Source organism: Antechinus flavipes, chromosome 5 (assembly GCF_016432865.1).
Source record: "Antechinus flavipes isolate AdamAnt ecotype Samford, QLD, Australia chromosome 5, AdamAnt_v2, whole genome shotgun sequence".
Lineage (NCBI taxonomy): Eukaryota > Metazoa > Chordata > Mammalia > Dasyuromorphia > Dasyuridae > Antechinus > Antechinus flavipes.
In genome coordinates, this window is record NC_067402.1 from 65,883,956 (window position 1) to 65,910,323 (window position 26,368).

Below are 26,368 nucleotides of genomic sequence, written 5' to 3' on the forward strand. Positions count from 1 at the left end.
TCAATTAAATTTAGTAGGGGGAAGCTCCTTCAGCATGTCTAGCACTGTGCTGGGTGCCATGTCTGGTTCTATACAAAATCTGTCTATGGTACAATTACTAATTAAATTAGCCATTTAAATTAAAATTTAAAAATTAAAATTAATTTCCTAATTAAATCCACAGGTTTCTTTGCCAAGTCTTTTATCTTGGACATATTGTAATGACTTATATTTTAGTCTACTTACAGAATGGGAAATGGGAAGCAAAGGACTTGGACCTTTAATTATCTATGTACATAAACCCATTTACAAATACTTATCTCTTGAGTAAATGAATTTCAATATGATCTCCTTAACTTATCTATCCTTTACTCCTGGAGTCTCTGTGGGTTTCCTTTGTCTCAAATTCTTTTACCTTCTTGCATGTTAGACTTGGGTTATAAGTTATATAAGTTATAAGTTTTATATATATAAGTTAGTACTTGATGAAATTTAAAATTCTAATTGATATTGATTTTTTTTTGCCTTTGCCTCCCTTATCTCTTCCACTGTCATCTTATCAACTTGCATGTGTTCAGTTATCACCGCTGTGATGACTTCAGTCCATACATTCAAACCCAGTTTTTCCTCTGAAAAATTTTCCTCTATGCCCACCTTTCCAGATGTCTGCTGGATAGCTCCACCTGGATGTCCCACTGGTACCTCAAAGTCATCATGTCCCAAAATGAACTCATTGGCCTGCCACGTTCCAAACTGGCCCTGCTTCAGTCAATATCACCATTGTTCTCCCAGTCATCAAGGAATGAAACTTTGGGGTCCTATTTGATTCTTTTATTTCCCAAGCCACCCACATCTAAACAAATTATTAAGTCCTGGTGAGTTTAATTCTACAACATCACTCAAATGTGTCCCCTTCTTTCTACCTATTACTTGCATCACCTTTCCCCAGGACCTCTCTCCTCATCTCTTGCCCAGACTAAATTGTTTTACCTATTTTTAGATTCTCTTCTCTCACAATTCATCCTTCATATCACTCCCAGAATAATCTACTTAATGTCCAGGTTTGACCATGCATAGACTCCACTTCTTCTTTAATGTCTTCAGTAACTCCCTGTTGCCTAGAAAAAGGAAGGTGGAAGAGAGAGAAATAAGCATTTATATTGTACATACCTACTATGTGCCAGACATTGTGCTTAAATGCTTTTAAATAGATATATTATCTCATTTGCCACACAGCTAATAAATGTCAAATAGCTCCAGGGCTATATTATCCCCATTTTACAGTTGACAAAATTGTGGTAAACAAAAGTTAAAAATACAAACTGCTCTCTGTGTGTTTTAAAGCCCTCTACCGAGCTATATCTAATCTACTTAGTCAGTCTTTCTACTCCCCACTTCTCCCTCGAGAGCTCTCAGGCAATTTTGTCTCCTGCTTTTTCCAAAGGACAGACTTGGTTTGGTTCCTGTACTGTGTTCCAGCCAAACTGGATGACACTTGAACTTCATGGGCCTATCTCTCCCCCCCCTCCATATAGTCTCAAGTTCATCCTTGGAAAGGGTACTTTCCTCATGCAAAGAAGCATGCTGGAATAGAGGATGTAATACATGCAGAACACATGCTGACTCAAGCAGCCCAAGCTGATTCCTGACTCTTGGGATTATAGTTGTGATCCTGGGAAAACTAATCAAGGTTTTTGTCAAATGTATATAATGATATGTTCCTGCAAATGAAGGGAGGTTATGGAGAGGAAGCTAATGATAATGGCAGACTTGTTTCAATGTATTGGGTTAACTTTCCTTGAACTTTTTTCTCTTTTTTAAAAATTTAATGTTGTAAAACAGAAGTATTACATACATGAGTCTACAGGATACGACCCTCAATACTCCCACAAGTAATATAATTGGGAAATACTTAACAAAATAAATTAAAACATAATAAAGTATAGATAATGTCACATTTGAAAATTAAATCAATGCATAGCTTGCTGGGAGTTTTATGCTTTAATTAGTGATTCTTATTTCTAAATGAGTCTGACACCAGTGTTAGTTCTCTGAAACGTTGAGAAATATAGGTCATTTTTTTAGTTATAAAAAAATTTACTTTAAAAATACAATTACTTCTTCAAAGAATTGTTACCAAAGAGATGATTTGCAAACTTAAGAGTGTTATAAAAATGTGAGCTATTATCATCAGTGCCTTTAAGCATCCTAATTATCCTTCAAAGCTCAGCTCATTGGCTCTACCTAGCCAAAGACTTTCCTGGCCCTCTTCTCTACAATGAAAACATCTTGAAGGCAGGAATTATTTATCTTTGCCTTTGTATTCCCATTGCCAAGTGGAGAACCTGGCATGTAGTTCACTCTTAATAAATACTTGTTGATTCCTCCCCAAATCACATTAAAGCTCTTTGGTCCTATCACACCTTACTTTGTATTTTACCAGATTGTATGTAGTCAACTTCTAGTAGACTGTAGGTTCTTTGTGGGGAGTGTGGGAGAGGACAGGTATTAGATGGACTATCAAACTGAAAGTCAACAGAGCCATTGTGTGGACCTCATGGTGGAACTCAACAATATCCCAGAGCTATGCCAGGAAACTGAATCTCCTCCATCTGAATTGTCTTAGGAAGATGCTGGAGATCACCTGACAGGAGAGGGTACCATTCACTGAGGTCCTTTCTCAAACTAAACTGCCAAGGTGATGTGCTCTCATCAGAGAAGGTCCTGTGCTCTTTGAGCAAAGCAGAATTGAATTAGCCTGAGCTAATTCAGAAGAAACATGAGATGCACAAAGTTAGGGAATCCCCCACCAAATGGTTATAAGGACTATTTGTGTCTGACCTGTGGCAGAGCATTCTGAGCTTTTATTGATCTTATCAGCCACAGTCAGACACATTATAGCTCTACTCTAACAATGATATCATTTTGGTCCTCTCCAAGCACAAAGAATAACAATCAAAAAGTAGCTGCTTACTAAATGTTGAATGAATTGTTATTAATTTAATTCAATTGAATGGGATTAAATGTTAAACTAAAAGTTGAATCTGATAGAGGAGACAAGACAAATAACTCTTCCAAAAAATGAATGATGAAAAGTTGTTGGTTTTCAGCCTTCATTTTCTTAGAGGACCAATGACATCATGATATGGTTGATGTTTTGACTGATGTATCAATTGGATTGAAATGAGGCAGAATTGTACAAAGTCATCAGTCTTTCTCTTTCCAAGTCACTGAAGTCCAGTAACAAGACAAAATTCAAGATGGATGGCAATGGCCTAGGATGCTCTGGATGACCTTGGCATTTTGGATGTCTGACCAAGCTCTAAGTGTTCCACAGTTCCTGCTTCGGCCACCTTACAGTCATTGGAATACTCATTTACTCATTTTTCCAGGGAAAAAATTGACATCTTTGGAAGAGAATCCTGTAACTCATTACAGGTTTGAGGACTCTTGGTTAGCTCCAATCTGGTTTGACCTATCTTGGAGATAATTTTACCTGGATGTGGCTGCTGCACATGCTATCACTTCCTGGAGCCACAGGTGATAGTGGGTGACAAGTAGACACCAAGGTGCATGGACAGCTCTAGGAGGGGCTCAGCAAATTCTCACACCAAAAGCTCTAGTCCTCCCTGAATACCCTACACCCAAGGAGCCCCAGTAAGCAACTGAAGGTAGTTTGGGAGAGTTCCAAAAGAAGGAAGTAGGTTTTAGGCAGGGTTTTGAATGATAGTAAGATGTTGAGTGACCTGGAAAACAAAAACAGTGAAATTTGGCATAGTAGAAAAAGCACAACGCATGGAGATCTGGGCTTGGACTTGGCTCTTACACTATTAATTGTATGACTGAACAAGGCACTCTACATCTGAGCCTTATTTATTTGAAAAATGATAATAATGTATTACCTATCTGACAGAGATGTCACAAAGAAAGAACCAGGTAAAGATCAGAGCTCTATAGTAAACCTTAAAATGCTACATAAATATCCATTTGTATGTCAATAGGCTATTGTTGTTGTTATTTCAGCACCAGAAAATAGCATAAACAAAAGCATAGTGGAGGAAATCAAGACAGCATGTTTGGAAGCTGAAGCAGATGGTCTGTGTTGGGGAATAATAGCAAATAAACTTGAATGGACAGGATGGGGTGAGATAGTGAAGTCTTAAATATCAGAAGAGAAATTTAGACTTTATACTGTAAGTGATGGGAAATCACTGGAGGTTTTGCATAGGAAAATGATATGATAAAAGTGGTATTTTAGGAAGATAAATCTGTCATCAGAGAGCAGGATGTATGGAAGATGGTGCTATAACTCAGGCATGAAATGATAAGGACTTAGACCAAAGTAAAAGTAGTTATAGTGTAAAGGAAAAAAATAGTCTGAAGGAAATTTTGAAGGAAGTTCTTAATTGTTCAGAGGACCTGTCTCTCCTTCTAATTTATCTTACGATTTAAGTAATCTTCTTCGGTTTTTGTCAGATTATTCCCCTCCTCAAAAAAAAAAAATCTTCAATGGCTCCCCAGTGCCCAAATTCGTTACCCTTTCATATCATTCCCAGCATTTGACACCAAGTTTATCATGTAAGTTAGGAGGAGCTTAACAAATATTTGTCAATTGTCTTCATCTGGAGATGAATGGGAGTGTTTTAGGTTATGTCCCCAAAGTATTTTCTCCTTGAAGTCACTAGGGGGAGTCTCAGAATAACAAGATCAACATACTTAGACTGGTGTAGACTGTAATCCAGCCCTTCCATGTCAATTTAGGTATACTTCAGCCAAACCCAACTTTTCTCTCTCTTAAAAATGAGCATTTTATCTCAACATCTGGTTGCATGTAGACATGCACAGACAGAACAGAACATCCTCAAATTGATCCTGGTGGCCAAACCCCCAAAAACAGATCCAATCAAACACAAGGATAAAATGAGAGGAAGAAAGGAAGAGAATAAGCATTTATTAAGCACCCATGATGTTCCAGGCAATATAAGTGCTTTACAATTATTTTACTTGATCCTCACAACAACCCTGTAAGGTATTCCCAGCCCCACTTTACAATTAAGGAAAACGAGGCAGGGAGAAGTTAACTACTTGCCCAGGATTATAATGCCAATAAATGTCTGAGGTTGGATTTGAATTCAGGTCTTCCTGACCCTAGATCCAGGAGACTATTTTCTCTATCACCCCATGGACCCACTAAGCAACTACAAGTCAAGGAAAATTCAAAGAATGTCATCCTCGGAATGATTAATAACACCTCTTACATATGTTACATACACAGTAGCTGCAAGTCTGGTCTCCATAGCACCAGAAAATTTCAAAATGTTTGCTAGATCTTTATCATCTATTACTCATTAGCATTCCTGGGAGAGTTGTTGCCCACATCATCTAACTAGCAACCTTACAGCTATAGAATAGTGGCTCTCACACCTGTGAATCAGTCACTGCTTCTTTGCCATGTTAGTTCCACTGATTGCCTCTTTATGGTATGACTCATCTGCATTGTCTGCCGTGGAAGCAATTCCTTTAACAGAATGGAAGGGATAAATTAGTTTAAGATAACTATCGGGTTTCAAGGCTGGATAACAAGCTGGTGCACTGACAAAGATTTAAAAAAAAAAAAAAAACTTGGAAGGAAAATATACTTTGGAAAAGATGATGAATTAGACTTAAGGTATTTTGAAATTTCAAATAATTGGAGATAATACAAAACTCCAGCAGACTGTTGGAAACACAAGACTTGATCTCAGGTGAGAAGTCATTGTTGAAGATTTGGGAGATATATCAAGAGAACAGAGGCAGTGAGTATGGACTAGTTCTCCAAGGGAAGACACCAAGGGAGGGTCAAGAGTTGAGCCTTATGGAATTCCTACAAGAAATTAGAGACCAGCAGCCGTGTATGGAGGAGGAGTAGAGAAATGAGAGAAGGAGATTAATGTCTCCAAGGAAGGAAATGTCAGATCACTGTCATCCAACATTGTCAGATGCTACAAATGTAGTCAGTGATTTTGAGAACTGGAAGGGATCAGAGAGATCAGAAAGTCTAACCCTATCATTTTACAGGTGACTAAACTGAGGCCTAAAGACTTTAAATGATTTGCCTGGAGTCATATATCATATTGATAGCAAAATGCAAATTTGTTACCCGGCTTCTCTGGCTCCTAGAACAATGCTCTCTCCACTTTATCTCATTACTTTGTGGGAAGGCCCTTGGATTTCATGAAAAAAAAAAAAAGCTAATTGATGACATTTCAGACTGCAGAATGAATAAAATGATTAAGACTAAAGCTGTGCTATATATAGGATGTTGAGAAGAACTGGCCCCCTCCAATCCCATTGTTTTATGATTCAGAGATGGATGATGGATAAACCGAAGCAGCCAGCAGCAAGAAATAAAGGATAGAGATATCTGCCTAAGGGACTTTTATTACAAACACCATCATAGTTTCCCTTAAAGTGTTAGAGTAAATATGAGTGATCTGACTATTTAACAAAAAGCTTTTTGAAAGCAGAGTCCATTAAAACTTCCACTGAGTGAAAGGGGTCCATCTAAGGGGTCTGTGAGATTCCAAGTTCATAAAGTAGTGATTTTTGTTACTTCTCAAGGATGGTGACTCAATATTGTACTATAGTTTCCTTTTTTGCCTTTTTAAAAGCTTTTTCTGTTTTTCGGTTAAAGAAACTGAAACTCTTAATTCCCTAAATGTACTTGTCCTCAGGGAAGCATTTGCATTCTTATGAATCCTAATGCTAAGCCAATGAAAGCAGTGGCAAAAATCCATTTTTCATTGTTATCAGTAAAAGAGCAGAAGAAAATGGAAGTCATAAAGGATCTTGGTGTTTTGGAAGAAAAGCAGATATATATATTTTTTTTATTTTAGCGTCTTCATCCTCCCTATTTTTTCACTTTAGAAAAACAGATGGCAGGGGGCAACACCTACAAGGCCAAAAGCTGGTTTCCCAATGGACTTAGAAAAAACTCTGTTAAATTTCACAAATCAAGAAAGTTGGCTTCCTTTCAATTCAATTCAACAAATATTTTTGGAGCACCTAATTATGTGTAGGAAGCTATGAATGCAAGGGACAGAGATATAAAGGTTAAAAAAGAAAAACAGTACCTGCCTTAAAAAGTTTATATTGTACTTGAGAATGAAATATGTAAACAGGGAATTCAAGATTTTTAGAGAAGAGGAAAAAAACAACCTACAAACAAAGGGATATGGAAAAGCTTTCTGTAGGAAGTCTCAAATAAAATAACCCTTGAAAAAAGATAAAGGTTATAAGAGGCAGAGATTAGTAGGGGATACATTCTAAGTATAGTACACAGAAGCAAGAAATTAAAGAATTAATGAAAAAACTAATGCTAAAAAAAGACTTGAAGGGTAATCTGAATTCAGACTATGGAATCATAATAAGAAAGGCCATATAGTTCAGAAGCCTTCTAATTTCACAAGTGAGAGTAAAGGTGCCTTGGAGGGATATGTGACTTACATTGATGATCCTCTGACCACTTAGCTTTCCCCGCTGTACCATGCAACTTTTTAAGATTATAGAATTTTAAATGTCAAATTGAAGAATTTTTGTTTTATCCTAGAGACATCAGAAAGTAAGTGATGCTTTTTTTTTTTCCTTTTGACAAGGCAATCAGGATTTAAGTGGCTTACTTGGGGTCATACAGCTAAGTGGACAAGTATCTGAGGTCAAATTTGAACTCAGATCCTTCTGAGTCCAGGGCAGTGTTCTATCCATTGTGCCATCCAGCTGTCGCATCACTGAAATTTCTTAAAGAAGAAAATAACTTAGTCAGAATACTGTAGAAGATAGATTGAAGGGAAGAAACTAGAAGTTCTTAGACTCTTAGGGAATGAGGTAAAGACAAAGCCTAACCTACAGTGGTGGCCATGTGAATTGGGAGAAAGGGATAGATGAGAAAGTATGGTAGTAGAATGGACAAGATTTGACAATTGGTTGTAAAAGGGTTGGGATGAGAGCAAAGTAATGGATAATTACTCTAAGATTATGGTTATGAGCATGAGATACTGAAGAGATGATGATGCCCTTTGCAGAAGTAATTCTCAAAGTGTGGAGACTATCTCCATCTCTTTCAAGGTCCATGAAGTCAGCTGTTTTCAAAATAATATTTAAATATATTAATTTTTAATTTGATAAATATTAATAAATATAGGCACATAAACAAAAGTTCTTTGGGAAACCTTCAGAATAATTTAGCCATTCTGAGATTGGAATGTTTTTGAGTCACTGTTTTACAGAAAAAAAAAATGTTTCAAAAAAGGGTGGATTTGAAAGTGGGGAAAAGGGAGAACATAAGAAGTTTTGTTCTGGACACATTGAACCTTGGGGTATGGATAGAAATCCAGATGAAACAATCTATCACAAAAGGTGGAGGTGAGGAACTAGGGCTCTGAAGAGAGCTTGATATAAAGCTGTATGGAATAGCTTTAGAGGCATCTGCATAAAATTAATGATTATTGAACCATGGAATAAATAGAGATGAGACCTCAGAGTCTTTTGGGAAACCATTATAATTAAGGATCATGGCTGTTCATCCAGCCAAGGAGACTTAAGTGGAGTGAGCATCCCTCAGGTATAAAGGGAGGTCAGCATTATTACAAGATGCAGAGAAGTCAAAAAAGATGAAGACTGAGAAAAAGCCATTGGATCTTATGATTAAGACTGCTGAAAAAGTTTCTTCCCTACAATCTATCTTCTACAGTGTTGCAAAAGTTCCTGATGTGAGTTATTTTCTTCTTCAAGACACATCAGTGATGAGGCACTAAGAGGTGGGCTGGAATCTTGATTGCAAGGAATTAAGAAATGAATGGAAGATGAAGTGAAGTATTTTCCAGGATTTGGATTGATAGAGAAGGATATAGGAGCATAAACTGAGGAGATGGCAGAGCATTGAAAGGTTTTTTGTTTTGTTTTAAGAATGAAGGAGAGTTGACCTTATTTGATAAATAACATGAGTGTATAAAAGGAAAAATAAAGAGAAGGAAAGATGAGAGAGGGAACCAATTCTAGAAAGAGGCAAAAGAGGTAAAATCAAGGACACACAAAGGAGACCTTGACTAAAAGTCACCTCTTCATGAGAGATTGTAGCAAAGAAGGATGAGGGAGTGATATAAAAGGATTTTGAGATATAAAAGAGAGGGTGGGGCAGCTCTGAATAGATAGCTCTTATTTTATGAGTAAAGTAGACATTCAGTTCTTCTGCTAAAAGGGAGGGGAAGGGGACATTGTAGGAGGCTAGAGGAGAGAAAAAAATGCTTTGAAAATTGTGGGAGACAGAAAGCAAGAGATCATGGGAGACAATATGAGTCAACAGTGCAATACCAGTGTCCAAAAAAGGAAAAATAAAAATAAAATTTAGAACCTAGAATTGGAATGTGTTGATTGGAACATTTTGGTTTGAGAACCACAGTCTTTATGCTATGCTCAGCATTGTTTAGCCCTATATTGGAGCAGAGTCTGGTTTGGGATGCTGGAGCTGAAGCAACAGGAGGAAACCTTGAATGGGTCTGAAACCATTAAAAGCTTGAGAAATAGTTCCTTTGATGAAAGTCTAAAGGAACTGGAACAATTTTAGACTCAAGATGAGAAAATGGCAAGTAAGTACCATTTAGATAATGCCTCATTGTGGTGGAAAAGATGATGCTAGGTTCTTGAAAACTAGGCCAATAAATTATAAACACAAGAAGCAAAAACCTTTAATATTGACTTGCTTTTCAGACTCCTTCCTAACTTAATATATAAATCATATTTTATAATCTTTATAAAGAGAAAGATTTAAACTGTAATATAATCCTTGATCCAGTGTGCCCAAATCTTGGTTCTATATAGAACCAAAGAATCTAGGAATTTATCCCTAAAAGATCATTTTATTTGGCTTATTGCCCCCCATGCAGAGTTTACACTAGGAAATTTTAGCCTAGAACTTATGTCTAAGTCTATACCAGGGGAAGAAAGTGGGACTGATGACTTTTCACAGCCCTTCCTTACTTAAATCCAAATCACTAGCATATTATAGCATCACCTCTCTGATGTCATGGTTCTCTTCTAGAATGAAGGACAAACAGTAACAAATTTATACCAATTTGCCTAAAGGGACCCCAAATTCCGTAGAGCTCAAAATAACAATGCATATATATTTTAAACAAAACAGTCTGTTTCACTCCACAATTAATGCAGAAAATTTAGAGGACTCACAAGAGAACATAAATAAATGCAAAGAAAAAGAAACCGAAACACATTAAGGATTCACAGTGACTAATAAACATTGTATAAAATTTTTCTACCTCTTTAATCTCACTACTCCTAAAACTCTTCATTTTCACTATGTTGCTGCATAGTTTAGATTCCTCTCAGAAAGTTATTAAACTTGACAATTTTAGTAAGCCCTTTTTTATCCTATAGGGACCCCATAAGAATCTCATGAAACAGTTTTGAGGGATTGCATTCTCCAAGACAGGAAATGTTCTTGGGACTGCTACAGGCAACCTGTCTTCCAGTCTGACTCACACAATCTGAATAATTCCTGATGATATTGGAGGACAAAGTGCTACTTTTTCTGCTTCACTTAGGGCTGTGTGAATGTGATCTGTTCCTTATGCCAAAAGGTGTATTGCCAAAAAATTCCCTTTCTCTGGCTAGAAGACTAAATTCCAGAATTGCCATTGTACAAAATATTCCTACTCTAAACTAGAAGTCTAGATACTAGAATGAGCAAATGTATAGCTGTTCAAGAGATGATCATTAGCAGTTTCCTCAGAAAATTGGGTCCAAGAACCTGAGCTATGTAAAGAACTCTTCCTTCAGGTCCCATATATAGCATATGTTGCTTATATATGTGTCTGTCTCCAAGACAGGTTTTGAGTAAGAGGGAAGGACTAAGATGGAGGTGGAAGAGGTAATCCTGCTGTAATAGTATTGTTGCAGAAGAAAGGTGAGAAATTTATGATCAAACAAGAAATAGAGAACATTTGAAATCCCAAATGGAAAATTTTGATAATGTTAAATTTAAAAAAATTTTGCACAAACAAAACCAATGCAGCCGAGATCAGAAAAGAAAAAGAAAGCTAGAAAATTATTTTTATAGCCAGTATTTCTTACAAAGGACTAATTTCTAAAATATATAGGGAAATGAATCAAATTTATAAGAATACAAGTCATTCTACAATTGATACATGACCAAAGGATATGAACAGACAATATTCAGATGAAGAAATTAAAGCCATCTATAATCATATTTTAAAAATGTTTTAAATTACTATTGACTAAAGAAGTGCAAATTAAAAACAACTCAGAGGTACCACCTCATACATATCAGATTTGCTAAGACGACAGGAAAAGATAATAATAAATGTTGGAGGGAATGTGAGAAAACTGGGACACTAATGTATTGTTGGTGCAGTTATGCACTGATCCAACCATTCTTCAGAGCAATTTGGAACTATGTTCAAGACTATAAAACTGTACATACCCTTTGATCCAGAAATGCCACTACTGAGTCTGTATCCCTGAAGATATTATAAAAGAAGGAAAAGAACCCATATGTGCAAAAATGTTTGTAGCAGTTCTTTTTGTAGTAGCAAGGAATTGGAAATTGAGTAATTATCCATTAATTGGAGGATAACTAAATAAATTATGGTATATGAATGTATTGGAATATTATTGTTCTAAAAGAAATGATGAGCAGTTTGACTTCAGAAGAGCCTGGAAAGACTTATATGAATGGATGCTAAGTGAAGTGAACAGAATCAGAAAAACATTACACATAGTAACAAGACGATTATGTGATAATCAACTATGATAAACTTTGCTCTTCTCAACAACACAGTAATCCAAGACAATTCCAAGATATTTGGGCTGGAAAATGTTATCCATAGCCAGAGAAAGAACTATGGGGACTGAATGTGGATTGAAGCATTCTATTTTCACTTTTTTGTTTTGTTTTTTCTTTCTAGTGGTTTTTTCCTTTTGTCCTTATTTTTCTTTCCCAACATGACTAATATAAAAATATGTTTAAAATGAATGTATATATATATAATATATATATATATATATATATAACCTATGTCAGATTGCTTGCTATCTTGGGAAGAAAGGAGAAAGGAGGAAAAAAAAGCCTAAAGCAGGAAACAGCAAACCACTTCAGTGTCTTTGCCAAGAAAACTGCCAAGGAACCATGAAGAAACAGATGCAATTGAAATAACTAAATAACAAGAGTCCAATCCCATCATTTGAGAGATGTGGAAACTAAAATTTAGACAGGCTTCATAGAACTAGTTAGTTATTTGCACTAATTAGTACAAATAAAATCAGGACAAGTATTTCCTCAAACTGAGTGTATAATTTTGGCAAATCTAAGGTTTACAAAATACACCTTAAAATTTTTTTTATTTTTAAAAATAAATTTTTTATGCATGTTTATAATCTATCCTCCCTCATTGAACAAGAATGACAATAAATAAATAAATAAAATCCTCATCATAAGCATGCATATTCCAACAAAATAAATACTTACACTAGCCATGCCTCTCTGCATTTTAAGTCCGTCTCTTTAAGTTCATCTCATTCTCTTAGGAGATTCTTGTTCTGTTTCATCTTTGGCCTTCTGGATTCATAGTTTATCATTATACTACCTTTACAGGCAATACCAGCTAAAATTTCAGGCATCCAAAATACAACTCAATTCTCAATGGAAAAACTTCCTTCTAAGACTATGGGCTTTGACCAATTGAGAGGTCATAAGGTGGTGTTCTAAGGTCTTCTTGATGATTGAAATCCTTAAAAATCCTTGGACATCTTCTAAAAAGAGCAAATTTTTGTATGTGATTTTTAAGTGGCGTGATTTGTGATTGTGCTTTTTTTTTTATCCTACCCAACTCCCTTTTTCACTCATTTTATTGATGTTTTTTCCTACTCAGGACACTTTCTCCAAACTTAATAGAATAGTCTCTTGTCCAAAAGAAAAATACGTAAGCCAACTAGCAGATTTGGTGATTATGTCTATCTGTGGATATGACATTCAGCATCTTCCCTGTGAAGTTTCTTCATCTAAACTCTAGAACCAATCAGTTATTGCCTCTGAAATCTGCTCTTTTAGTATGGTTTTCCTTTTACACCACTAAATATAGATTGTAAAGATCAAAACTTTTTAATCTGTGAGTTATAATCCTATATGGGATCTTAAAACCCAATGTGGGGGTTATGAAAAAATTGGCAACAGTACTATTAACAAATATTCTGCCAAGATTTAATTCTTTATGGAAAAATACGCAAGTATATTAGTATCTCATTAGCATGAATATTTGCTTTCATCTTTAACAAATGATAAAATTATCAATATCAAAGAATTGTTTTAAAATAAATTTCTTTGTGAATTTATATACCTATTTTATATACCTGGGGTTGCATAAAGATTTCTTGGGCAAAAAGGGATCACAAATAGAAAAAGTTTAAGATGCTTTGGTGTAGATTACTCCCCTGGTTTGCTGTGTTCATGCAAGTTTTTCTATTTCTCTGAATTCCTCACTCTCTTCATCATCTTCTCCCACCTTTCCTTTCCTTCTCAAATCTTTTAATCTTCAAGGTTAAATCCTCATTTTGATGAAGTCTGAGTCTCTTGTCTTATTTTCAATTTTTTTTTTCGCCATCTGTATGACACTGAATCAGATAAGTATTAACAAAGAAGTTATCTTCATCTATGAATTTTTTTGTTTTTTATATTTGAATGGTATCTTGTATTTATTTTGGATGCAAATTCATGAATGCTTTACCTATACAAGCAATACTATTTTACAAAATAATTGCTATAGAATATAAGTCAATTAATAACCATCTATGTATGGCAGCTCCATCCAGGACCATTCTTCCCAATTCAAATTCCTGATTTTAGATCTCTATTTTGTCTTCCTTCTGAGATGCACCTACATATAACACTTTCACCCTAGTTGTGTCATTAAAGAAATATACCATATGCAATCACACAGAACTGAGGTGACCTTCTGTTTTTAAATTTTTCTATTAAAAAAATTTTATAAACATCTTTGTTTTTACATTACCACTACATTTCTCCTATGTGCTATTAATTAACATAATAGAGTGTTGAGCTTGAAGTTAGGAATATTTGAATTTATATCCTGCTTGTATGTTGGCTCTGTGATCCTAAACTGGTCAATTACTCTCCTTCTACCTCTATTTCCTTATTTGTAAAACTGGGATAATACTAATACCAATAGCACAACATTGGTAGGCAGATCAAATGAAATAAAATATTAAGGTGCTTTTTAAAGTCTTGTATAAATGCTAGCTATAATTATTATCCCTTCTTCCTCCCAAACAGCCATTCTTTATGAGGAGAATAATAAAAAGTGAAAGAAGAAAAAATTGAGCAAAATCAATCTATACATCTAAAAATCTTGATATTACATTTGATGTTCCATCCCCTTGAGCCCTTTGCTCTGCAAAGGATTGAGGGAAATGTCTTTCTTTATCTCCTTTTTGGGACCAACTTTAGTCATAATTTCACATTTGGTTTCAATTGCTTCATGAAATACCTATTTTTGTTGCAGCTGTATTTTAATACTATCTTGACTCTATAACAGACAACACTTCAACCAAGATAGTAACAAAAGCTATAAGCTTTTTCAATATGCAGCTATAGGCTCGACTTTAAAAATGGGCCTTTGAGGATGTGATAATAGTATCTGGAGAGGGTAATGGTTGTTGGGAAATCGATTAGTAGAGCTCACTCTTACTGAGTGAGTTAGTTAGCCTACTGAGAACTTTTTTGAAAAGAGAGTTTTTCTATAATAATTCCCTAATTTACCTTTTGCCTAAATCCGGGTTTTTATATACCAAGTTTGCCTAAAGGAAGGATCCATTTTATCAGTATCTTTGCTCAAGATGAGGGAGTCAGACATAACTGAAAAAAAAATGACTCAACAAGATTATAAGATACTTCATATATAGACATAATCCTAAAAGGTCCAGAGAAATAAGATTAGATCAGGCATTGTAGTAGCCCACGCTCTCATTATAGGCCTGGAGAACTAAAGGAATAGAGATCTTAAAAGATCCAAAAGCCAGTACTATAAGTACTGGAAGTAGATAGAACAAAACCCCCTTGCTCTCCCCACAAATTTCCCCTTTCTAATCTTTCACAGAATACAAAGATAATTGGATCAATTCAGCAGGATCTCAGAGATACCTTGGAAGATGAGTTGACTTAAAACTATATAGGTATGAATGTATGTATTGAAAGTAGGTTGTAGTTCTTTGGCTTAAGTAGCTCAAAACCATAGAGCTAAAATTGGGACTTCTATCCCAATGGGTTTTCCTGAGGGAAGAGAATAAATATTTATTAAGAGCCTACTGTGTGGTCGGCATTGTGCCAAATGCTTTATAAAAATTAGCTCATTTGATTTTCACAATAACTCTTTGAGACAGCTGCTATTATTATCCCCATTGAGGAAACTGAGTCAGACAAAAGTTAGATGACTTGCCTAAGATGCCACAGATAGCTAAGATAGGATTATTTAAATTCATGTCTTCCTGATTCCAGGTCTAGTGCTCTTTCCACTGAGTCACCCAATTGTCTACAAACAAGGTTCAGAAATGTCATTAAGGGAGTCTTTCTGTTTATTGTCAATAGAAAGACCACTGAGTGAGGTCTGTTGGATCAGTCAGTCAATAGCCAAAGCATTTATTAAGTGCTTTCTTTGCACAAGGCTGGAGATATAAAGGCAGGCAATAATCCCAGTACTTCCATAACAAAGACCCCTTCCTTGGATTCCATCCAAGGTCAAGTCACCAGATGCTAGATTCTGCTCTGAGTCCTGGGGTGTCCCAAGATCCTTCTGATGCTAACTTCAAAGACCAGATCATAGGTCATGTGGTTCATTGTGTGCTCATAATACTACGACCTGTGGTGAGGGGGATGTTGGCTCAGGAAACATTTTTTGTCCAGATCCTAGGAAAGAAGGAACTTTTCCACCAAAAAAAAAAAAAATTAATAAAGACTTTATCCATCAACAACTACTGTGGAAATGTAGTTGCTTGTTGCCCTTGTTAGGACTGCCAAGGACCATTAGGAAACTTAATTATCATAGTCTGCTGAATTCCATGATGGCTTGGCTGATGACAGCTTCATCTTTCCTTGTGATCGTGATAAAGGTCCCTCTAACACTAATCAACTACAAAAACACGAAGTCAGAGCAAGTGGGTTAAGGGAAACCAAACACCAAAATGATGATTCTTATGAGAAAACAGTGGCTAAAATTCAGGACCAGGAGCACGCAGCAAACTTGAAGCAATGCTTGCAGGGCCATAAGTGAACTGGAGAAATCTCTCTATTGCAGGTATTTATATTTGTATGTGTCTCATCCTTTTTTTTCAAGGCATCATTAATACCAATCCCTGCCTGGGCTCAGAGATCAATGCTCCTTCTTATTTACTCCCCAACCCTAAAAAAAGAAGAAAAGTTTCCAAAATCCAGCTTTACTAATGCCAAACTCAAACCAAAATAGTTTATTCCTTCGGAAATTATCTCCCATCCTCCGCCCCCAAATGATATCTTTAGTGTGACTTTCTGTCTCTTCTACCCAAAGGATGACAAGCTAAAAGAGGGAACTGGAAAACACTGTTGGGAAAATGTCTCACCCTTTTCCAGAGAAAAAACAATAGACACCTCTCCTGACATAAATGGGAGAAGAGGTGGGGGAGAGCTCAGAAGAAGAGGAAAGGCTATTGGCAGAAGAAAGCTCCCAAAATGGGGGTTTGTTGAGTTCATCTGAGACCCTTGATTTATCATATTATGGAGATGTCAATAAGGCTGTTCAGGACTGAGGACAAAGCTAAAGTTTGGGAGCCAAATCACACATTGTCATTAAAGGCATGGACTGTTGTTCCTCCTTGTGAAGGCTGAATTTAAGTATTTGAACCCCCATGCTCCTAAGTACTCACCCTAATTTTCAAATCACTTCCTTTCTTCTTTCCTTCCATTTTCCTTTCTTTTTTCTTTTTCTTTTCTTTCTTTTTCCTTCCTTTTTCTCCTTCCATCTTTTTCTTCCTTCTTTTCTTTTCTTTCTTCCTTCTTTTTTTTTTATTTCTTTCTTCCTTCCAATAATGAGCTCTCACCACAATTAATATAATGGATAGACTGATGAACTTAAGAGTCAAGAAGACCTGAATGAAAATTCTGATTCAGATACTTAGTACCACATGATCCTGGACAAATGACAATCTCTCTCAGCACTGGTGTCCTAATTTGTAAAACAAGAATAATAACAAAGCCTACTTCATAGGATTGTTATAATAATGTTTTTTTAAAGATCAGGTAACCTACATAAAATAGTTTCTGTATAATTCCATTACCTACAATTGCCATATAAATGCATGATATCAGCCTATTTTGTAGGAATGTGAATGGTTCTACAGCAGTAAAGGAAAAGGGAAAATGGAGTCAATTCTTCAGTTTTATGGATTGTTTTGTTTTCTCTTCAGGAAAAATATTTCCAAGGAGATCATGAAAGGCATAATAAGAGAAGGAGAAATGCTCATTTATAGTGGTGCTATGCCATATTTTCTGTGTGTTCTGAGATGTCACTTTCTCTCCTTTGACTTTTAGCTTATTAAATGGCTCTTAAAATTAAGATGGTCACCTAGCCCAACTGAGGTCCAGAAAGTTAAGTGACTTGCTAAAGAGTTGTTGTCAAAGTTCTGATTGGCACCCAATGTCCTTTAAATAATGAAATTATATTATTGTCACTTTACTATATTGCTTGCCTTTCCTTACTGTCAAGTGTGTAAATATGCCTTCTAGCTGTAAAATGTGATTCTGTAATTCCATAGAGTCATTCCAGAAGTTGACATTGAAGTTTGATCTGGAAAGCTGAGACAATTTTAATAGGGTGTGATAGTAAATGTTTAACAACCAGCTTTCTGAGGATAAAATGTATACATGACACTCTTTAAAGTTTAATCTTCAATATTAACATTTTTATCAGGTAGTGAGTTCTAGGCCTGGAGTAAGGAAGACTGATCTTTCTGAGTTCAAATCTGGCCTCGGATATTTACTAGTTATGTGACCTTAATAAGTCACTTAATCCTGTTTACCTCAGTTTTCTCATCGGTGAACTGGAGAAGGAAATAGCAAATCATTCAAATATTCTTAGGGAGAAACTCTAAATGGGGTCAAAGAGAATCAGATATGATTGAACAACAACAATTAACATTTTTTACCATGACTTTATCTAGATAAACCAAACCCAGTAAAGCAAACTCTGATTTGTAGCAATTGCTTATTTTTAAGGTGTAAATGCTTATACTGAAAAATTCAGAATTCAAGAGAACATTCCATTCTCTTAAGCTGGTTTAACTTGATTCCAGAACAAAAGATCTTTATTTTTTATTTTATTTTGCTGCTGAATGAGATGCCATGGTTGTTGAGAGAGCAGACACTAAATCAGAGCTTTACTTTTGGATTAAGTAGGAAAGGAGCTCCCCTACGGCTCAGTTTAAATCTCTATAAAATGGGAACACTAACACACTGCATCACAGCCTGATAAAATTATCTCAGAAGAGTCCTTTGAGATCCTTGGATCCAAATGACTCCTTCTTAGCCAAAAATAGCACAGACCCGACATGAAAGTGAGAAAGATGTTTCCAGTTACTCCAGAGAACAAGATTACAGTGTTAGTCAGCTACAGTTCATCTCCAAGTTACAAAGAATTAAAGGAAATCTTAAATTTTTCTCTTTTATTAATTAAAGAAAAACCTTTTTGAGGCTAGCCAGATCTGTCAAATCAGTCTACTAGTCTTAGGTACTTGGCAATGAAATTGTTTTCCATCTTTTTAATATTAATCTTTTGACCACCAAACCTTCCCTTTAATAAAAATGTGTCATGAGCCTTGATAATATTTAACAGATCCCTATTGACTCCTTAGATAAGGAAGGATAGGATGATGGAAAACATTATGGTACCGAGCACTGCTTTAAACCTTGCACCAAAATATTTCCCTTATCGAGCAAAATAATGGTCTTTCTAGACCTTTCTGTGGTTAGGGTTTAGAAAGTACAGAAACACTTTGCTTTCTCCTTTTTTTTCCTTCTGAATTCCAGAGCATTACTTCTCCACCTCCCACCCCCTTAAGAGTCAATTGATAAATCTAGCCATTGCTTGTCTGATCTAAATAATCATAATAGAAGGGGGAGGAGATAGACACATGATCTATTCAGAACCTTTCCCACTGAAAAGTTCTATGTAACAATATCTGTCTATGATTGAGACAAAATATGGAGCAGTTGTGTCCTAGAGGTTATGCCAGTATATATATATATATATATATATATATATATATATATATATATATATGAGCTATTCAGAATTTGGCAGGCCCATTTAAGAGGTCAGGAGATAACATGGTTCCATGACCAGAGAGCCAGACTTGGAAAAGCAACCTATTTCTAGCCTTGCCTCTGAAACAAATTTTTTGTGGAACCCTAGACAACTCTATTTACCCTTCTGTACACAAAACATCTCTTTAAGATAAGGATTCTTCATCATTATAGATCTGATGAAACCTATGAAATCCTTCTCAGAATCATATTTCTAAATAGATGAAATAAAATATATTAAATTACCAAGGAAACCAAATATAATGAATTAGTTATCAAAATATTTTTGAAAGCAACTTCATGGGTCCAGGTTGAGAACCCTTGCCTTGAGGTTATATCTTGCAGGGTAGTCATTGTTTTTCATGATAAAAGGGGTTTCCTAACTGAAAATTCCTTGCACAGTTCAGTTTTTTTAAAAAATCAGAAGTAAAGATGCATTGTCAATGTAGCTTTTAGAAAGATGGTAATAAAAATTTGGCCCCGAGTGTGTTCAAGGAGTCCTGAAAAACTTAAAAGCAAGAAGAGTAAATACAGCATTTGGAATAGGAGGAATGAGTCTGAGAGAGGAAAGAGAATCCTGGTATTCCCACAGCACTGATAAGCCCTAACTGTGCTTTGAATCCTAACCAGATAAGTATGATACAGGGAAATGTATGAGAAATATCATACTTAGGTTTTATTGGGATTGTAAATTTGATGGATGTAAAATTAATCAATGGATGTAAATGTAAGTGTGAATAAACAGCAATCTGTCAAAAAAAAAAATCAGGGACTTTCATCAGGTTGAAAGCTCAATGTAGGTTGACCAAGTACTATGGTAACCAAAAAATAATAATAATAATAATAATAATAATAATAATAATAATCTCATGGGAACTTGGATAATACCAAGAGAAGCACAATGACCAGGACTAGGGAGGTGAGAATCCTATTTTATTTTACTATGGTCAGATCACATCTGAAGCATGGGAGATGTTCTGGATGCCATGTTTTAGGAAAGACATTGGCAAGTTGGAAAAGGTCCAAAAGAACCCCAAAAAAGATCTCAAGATCATGCTATATGAGTTCTAATAGAAGAGGACAAGCCAGCTATATTCAAGTATTTGCAAGGCTTTGATATGGAAAGCGGGGATACCTTGCTCTCTTTTGCCCAGGTGCTTTCTAGTTCCTGCTCAGCCCACCCTCATTTTGATGCTTTAGGGATTGGGACATGAGAGGATTTGTAGCCATGTAACATTACTGGAAGACAACTGCTTTTAAAAATAGAAAAAACAAGTGGGATTTTATATCAGGGAGCAACTTGGCTTCTTTAAAAGCACTGTATAATTTCCCGAATATAAATCAGTCTATTCTCTTCTTCTTCCTCAGTTTTGGATCTAGGACATTGTCCACTTGTGTCAAACTCAGAAACTAAATATAAGGATCTCAACAGGCCTCATATTGCCTAAGAAAATCACTTATTTGCTCTGACATATTTTTATTTATTTTAAGATTTCTCAATTATATTTTAAAGGTTCAAGCTGTATTCCAGAATTTGCATATTTGATACCTCTGATCTAGGTCATCTATCCAAAATACAAGTATCGCTGTTATTGTTGAACATTTTTCAGTCATGTCTGACTCTTCATGACCTCATTTGGGGTTTTCTTAGTAAAAATACTGCAATGGTTGGCCATTTCCTTCTCCAGCTCATTTTACAGATGAGGAACTGAGGCAAACAGAGTAAAGTGATTTGCCCAGGGACACACAGCTAGGAATTATCTGAGATTACATTTCTAGTCAAGTATTCTGGCTCCAGGCCCTGGACTCTTTATCTACCCACTGTATCACCCAGAGCTGCCTTGTGATAAACAGCAATTAGGTAAAATGGGAAAGCATGGAAGGATTGGGACCTGCACCAACCATATCAGTTAGATCATGGTTCTATTAAAGCTTTGAGCACATTCACTGAAATCAATGTTAAAAGCACTGTGCTAGATTCTGGGTTTAAGAGCCCCTAATCTTGAAGATCTTGTAATCTAAAAGAGATTGGAATTGGAATCAATTACGCAAGGTGGGATATGATAAGGATAAAGATCTCTTTACAAACTTCAACAAAGTAATCTGAGAACAGAGAAATCATCTTTAACTGCTTGAAAGCTTCCTGGACAAAGGGGAGCCTAAATTGAAGTCAACAATGGAGAATGGGGATGGGAGGATAGTGTCTAGTTTATAGCAGATGAATAATGCTTAATGATTGAGTAGTTAGTAGCTAGTAGTCAAGCTAGCTAAAAACAAAACAAAATGAAGGTAAATAGTGGATAATAGGACAAGAAAGGTTAACTGGAGCCAAATTTCATTCTTTTAATTCTAGCCTTAGAAGTTTATATTTAGTCCTATATAGTCTAGTGATTTTCTTTTATTTTTCTTTTTAATTTTTTAAAAATTTGTTAATTTTAAATTCCAAACTGCCTTTCTCCTTCCCTCCCCCTCCTGAACTTTGGGGCAGCCCCCAAACTCCACCATTTCATGCACACATATACATACACATACATACACTGATGTACACAAACACAGAGACATACACAATACTATGTGTATCCTTCTATTTGTCACTTATTTCTCTGGAAGTGGATAGCATCATCCTTTATGAATCTTTTGCAAATAGTCATTAATAGTTGTTCTTAAAATTGTTCTGTATACAATGTTCTCTTGGTTCTGCTCTCTTAACTTCATTATTTCATGTAAGTTCCCATGTTTTTCTAAAATCAACTAATTCATCGTTATCTAGAGCACAATATTCTGTCATAATTATATACCACAACTTATTTAGTCACACCCAATTGAGAGGTATTCTCTCATTTTCCAATTCTTTGCCACCACAAAGAAAGCTGTTATAAATATTTTAGAACACATAGGATCTTTTCCTTTTTCTTTAATCATCTTGGAAAACGGATGTAATAGTAGTACAGTTTTGTAACTCTTTAGTCATAATTCCAGATTATTTGCCAAAATGGTTGAATTAGTTCACAATTTCACCAACAGTGTATTACTGTTCAAAATTTTTTATATCCTCTCCAACACTTGTCATTTTCCCCTTCTATCACTTTATGTGAGCTAGTATCTCAAAGTTGTTTTAATTGTTTCATTTGAATATATATATAAAGTTTTGATTTCTTCATTAAAAACTTTTTTGTTCATATCCTTTTCACCAATTATCAATTGAAGAATGACATATTCTTATATGAGAAACTATCTATAAAAAAATTTCCCCCAATCATCTGCTTTCCTTCTGATCTTGGCTATATTGGTTTTATTTGTATAATTTTTAAAAAATTTAATGTAGTCAAGACTACTCATTTTGTATCTCACAAGGCTATCTCTAATTGATTTATAAATTCTTTTCCTTTCCATAATTCTGATAGGCAATTCTGTTCCATGTTCTTTTGATTTTCTTATCATATCTCCATTTATATCTAGATCATGTATCTATTTTGATGTTATCTTGGCAAATGGTGTTCAAACTAAATGTTTTAAAAAAATTGGTCTATACACAATTTCTGCCAGACTGCTTTCTAGCTTTCTCAATAATTTTATTTTTGACAAATAGTGAATTCCTACCTCAAAAGCTTAAATCTTTACATTTTTCAAACACAAGATTACTATAATCATTTAATATTCCGTATTATATGTCTATGCTGTTCCACTGTTCTACTTTTCTACTTTTTAGCCAATACCAGATAGTTTTGATCATTACTGTCTTACAATATAGTTTAAGGATCTGGCACTGCTAAACCTCCTTGATACTTTTTTCATGAATCTCTTTGATATTCTTGATCTTTTGTTTTTTCAAATGAATTCGCCTTTTTTCTCTAGCTCAGTGAAACAGTTTTTGGTAATTTAATTGGAAAGGCATTGAATAAGTAGATTAATTTGGGTAAAATTGTCATTTTTATTATGTTAGCTCTGCCTACCCATGAACAATTAATATTTCTCCAATTGTTTTAATTTGACTTTATTTGTATAAAAAATGTTTTATATTTATATTCATATTCTTATAGTATATTTAGATAATTTATACCATTTACATTTATTTTAAATAGGCTATATCTTATTGTTTATTCTTGCAGGTTTTTAAAAATAATAATAACTTTTTATTTTTCAAAATATTTGCAAAGATAGTTTTCAACATTCACCCTTGCAAAACCTTGCATTCCACATTGTTATCCTTCCCTTCCCATCTCCTTTTCCCCTGGACAGCAAGTAATCTAATATAGGTTAAACATGTGCAATTCTTCTAAACACATTTCTACATTTACATGCTGCACAAGAATAATCAGATCAAAACAGGAAAAAAAAAATAAGAAAAAAACAAGCAAACAACAACAACAAAGGTGAAAATACTATGTTGTGATCCACCTTCAGTTCCCACAGTGCTCTCTCTGGGTGCAGGATGACTCTTTCCATCATAAGTCTATTGGAATTCGCCTTCAAAGAGTTAAGTCCATCATAGTTGATCATCACATAGTTTTGTTGTTGCTGTGTACAATGTTCTCCTGGTTCTGCTCATTTCATTTAGTATCAGTTCATTTAAGTCTCTCTAAAATCATCCTTCTGATCATTTCTTTTAGGACAATAATATTCCATTATATTCATATACCATAATTTATTCAACCATTGCCCAATTGATGGGCATCCACTCAGTTTCCAGTTCCTTGCCACTACCAAAAAAGCTGCCACAACATTTTTGCACATGTGAGTCCTTTTCCCATTTTTATGATCTCTTTGGAATAAAGATCCAGTAGAAACACTGCCAGATCAAAGAGTATGCACAGTTTGACAGCCCTTTGGGCATAGTTCCTAATTATTCTTCAGCATAGTTGGATCAATTTACAATTCCACCAACAATGTATTAGTGTTCCAGTTTTCCCAAATCTCCTCCAACATTTATCATTATATTTTCCTGTCATCTTAACCAATCTAAGAGGAGTGAAATGGTACCTCAAAGTTGTCGTAATAAATGTTGGTGACATAAACAAATGTTGATGATTTATGTGGTTTTATGTTTAATCCATTGATTTTCAGAGTTGGAACTGGGAGAAGGGGAAGGACAGTAGTATGAGATCAATCATTCAGAAGGAGTAAAGATGCAAGATATCCCACTTTCCTATTGATAATCAATCCTTGGGTTAATCTCCAGCACAAACTTAATATTCCCTTTACCCATTATCATCAATACTTTTCTATTTCATTCATCTTTCCTAGCTTCCAGTGACTGTAAAACTTTGTAACTTCTCCTTCTCTTCACCAGGAACAGGTCCCTTGCGGTTGTTATAACCTAGCAAGGACCCTAGTACCTACTAGAGGTGCAAGTAAAATTCTCTCACTCAGCCATTATACACACCCAGCACACAAATCCCCTTTTGGCTATGACAGGAAGGGCTCTGTGATCTATAAATGAGCAGCCTATAAATGAGAGCTCTTCCCCTCTTTCATTTCTTGGTGAAACAGACTGAGTCCAACAAAATGAACAGATGTGAAAGAATCGTGATCTGTAACTCTTATTACTTTTCCTTTCCCTTCAAATACTTCCTCCTTTCCTATTACCCATGAGGATACTCCCATCTATCAACTCATGCAGGTTCTAAACAATAAAATCATTCTCAACCCCTCCCTTACTTATAACACATATTCAATCAGTTAACAAATTTTCATTCATTTCTATATCTACATCAACTTTTCCTCTCATATTTATCTTTTCTCTATTCAGTCAATTATTACCCTCATCACTTCTTGGTTGGACTATTTCAATTGTCTCTGCCTCAAGGTTTTTCCCACTTACTCTTCACACAGCTGCCAAAGTGATTTTTTCCTATAAGAGCAGGAACACTGAGCTCTCAAATAAACAGCCTCAGCCTCACAAAAGATTTTTTAAAAATGTGATTTCTCCTAAAGCACAGGCCTGACCATATTATCTTCTACTTGATTAACTCCAGTGAATCACTCTTGACTCTAAGACCAAATACTTTTTTATATTTATGCTCTGGTGGCAGTGTATAGAGCACCTGAATATAGAGTCAGGAAGACCTGAGTTCAAATTAGCCCTAGAACCTTAGGAGCTAACCCTGGACAAACAGACCAAAGTCTGCCTCAGTTTCAAATGTAAAATGGGAGGAATAGTACCTATCTTTCAGAATTGTTGTCAGAGCCAAATGAAATAATATTTATCAAAGCATTTAGCACAGGACCTAGTACATGGTAGGAGCTACATAAATGCTTATTTCCTTCCCCCTCCCTCAACTGTTTTCTTTTTAAAATGTCTATTTTTGTGTAGACAGTTAAGGGCAACTAGGTGGTACAGAACGGTAAAGAAGAGAGAGAACCAGACTTAGAGTCAGAAAGACTCCTCTTCCTAAGGTTAAATCTAGCTAGACACTTACTTGGATGTGTGATCCTGGGCATATCCCTTTTATCTTGTAAAATGAGCTGGGGAAAGAAATGGCAAATTGTTCCAGTTATCTTTACTAAGAAAACTCCAAATGGGGTCACAAAGACCCAAACATAACTTAACAATATTTTTATGTAAACCGTATAACATAATATAATAATCATTAGTGCAGTGGTATCTGTATACAATTTATAAAAAGGTCATTTATATTAGCCTTTTAATAATATATATATTTGGAGCACAGACTCAAAAACTATTTTCTGATAGGAATATGGGATTGAAAAAGTTTGGAAATCACAGTTACAGACAATGGAGAAGTTACTGAACAAGAGACTGGAACTTGTGTGTTAAAAAGATTACTTTGAGCATAAAACATGGACACTTAATAAATGCTTTTGGAATGAATGAATACTTTATGAAAGATGGATGAGATAAGTCATAGCTGAAACAATATCTATTGGAGTCATCTGCATAGAGGTGATCATTGAAACCATAAATGAATGACATTGAGCCATAGAGAAAGGACCAAGGATAGAAAATTGGCAGAT

The 26,368-nt window shown here is 35.2% G+C and overlaps 1 long non-coding RNA gene across 1 annotated transcript in view; it reads right to left on the reverse strand.

The window, feature by feature from the left end:
• Positions 1–831: 831 nt before the first annotated feature.
• The window catches only part of LOC127564664 (uncharacterized), a 168,067-nt gene continuing 142,530 nt past the window's right edge, over positions 832–26,368 (reverse strand). The window contains exons 2-4 of the long non-coding RNA XR_007954329.1: positions 25,813–25,858; positions 13,399–13,659; positions 832–1,097 (exon numbers count right to left, since the gene is read on the reverse strand). This is a non-coding gene — a long non-coding RNA (uncharacterized LOC127564664). The remainder of the gene's footprint in view (positions 1,098–13,398; positions 13,660–25,812; positions 25,859–26,368) is intronic.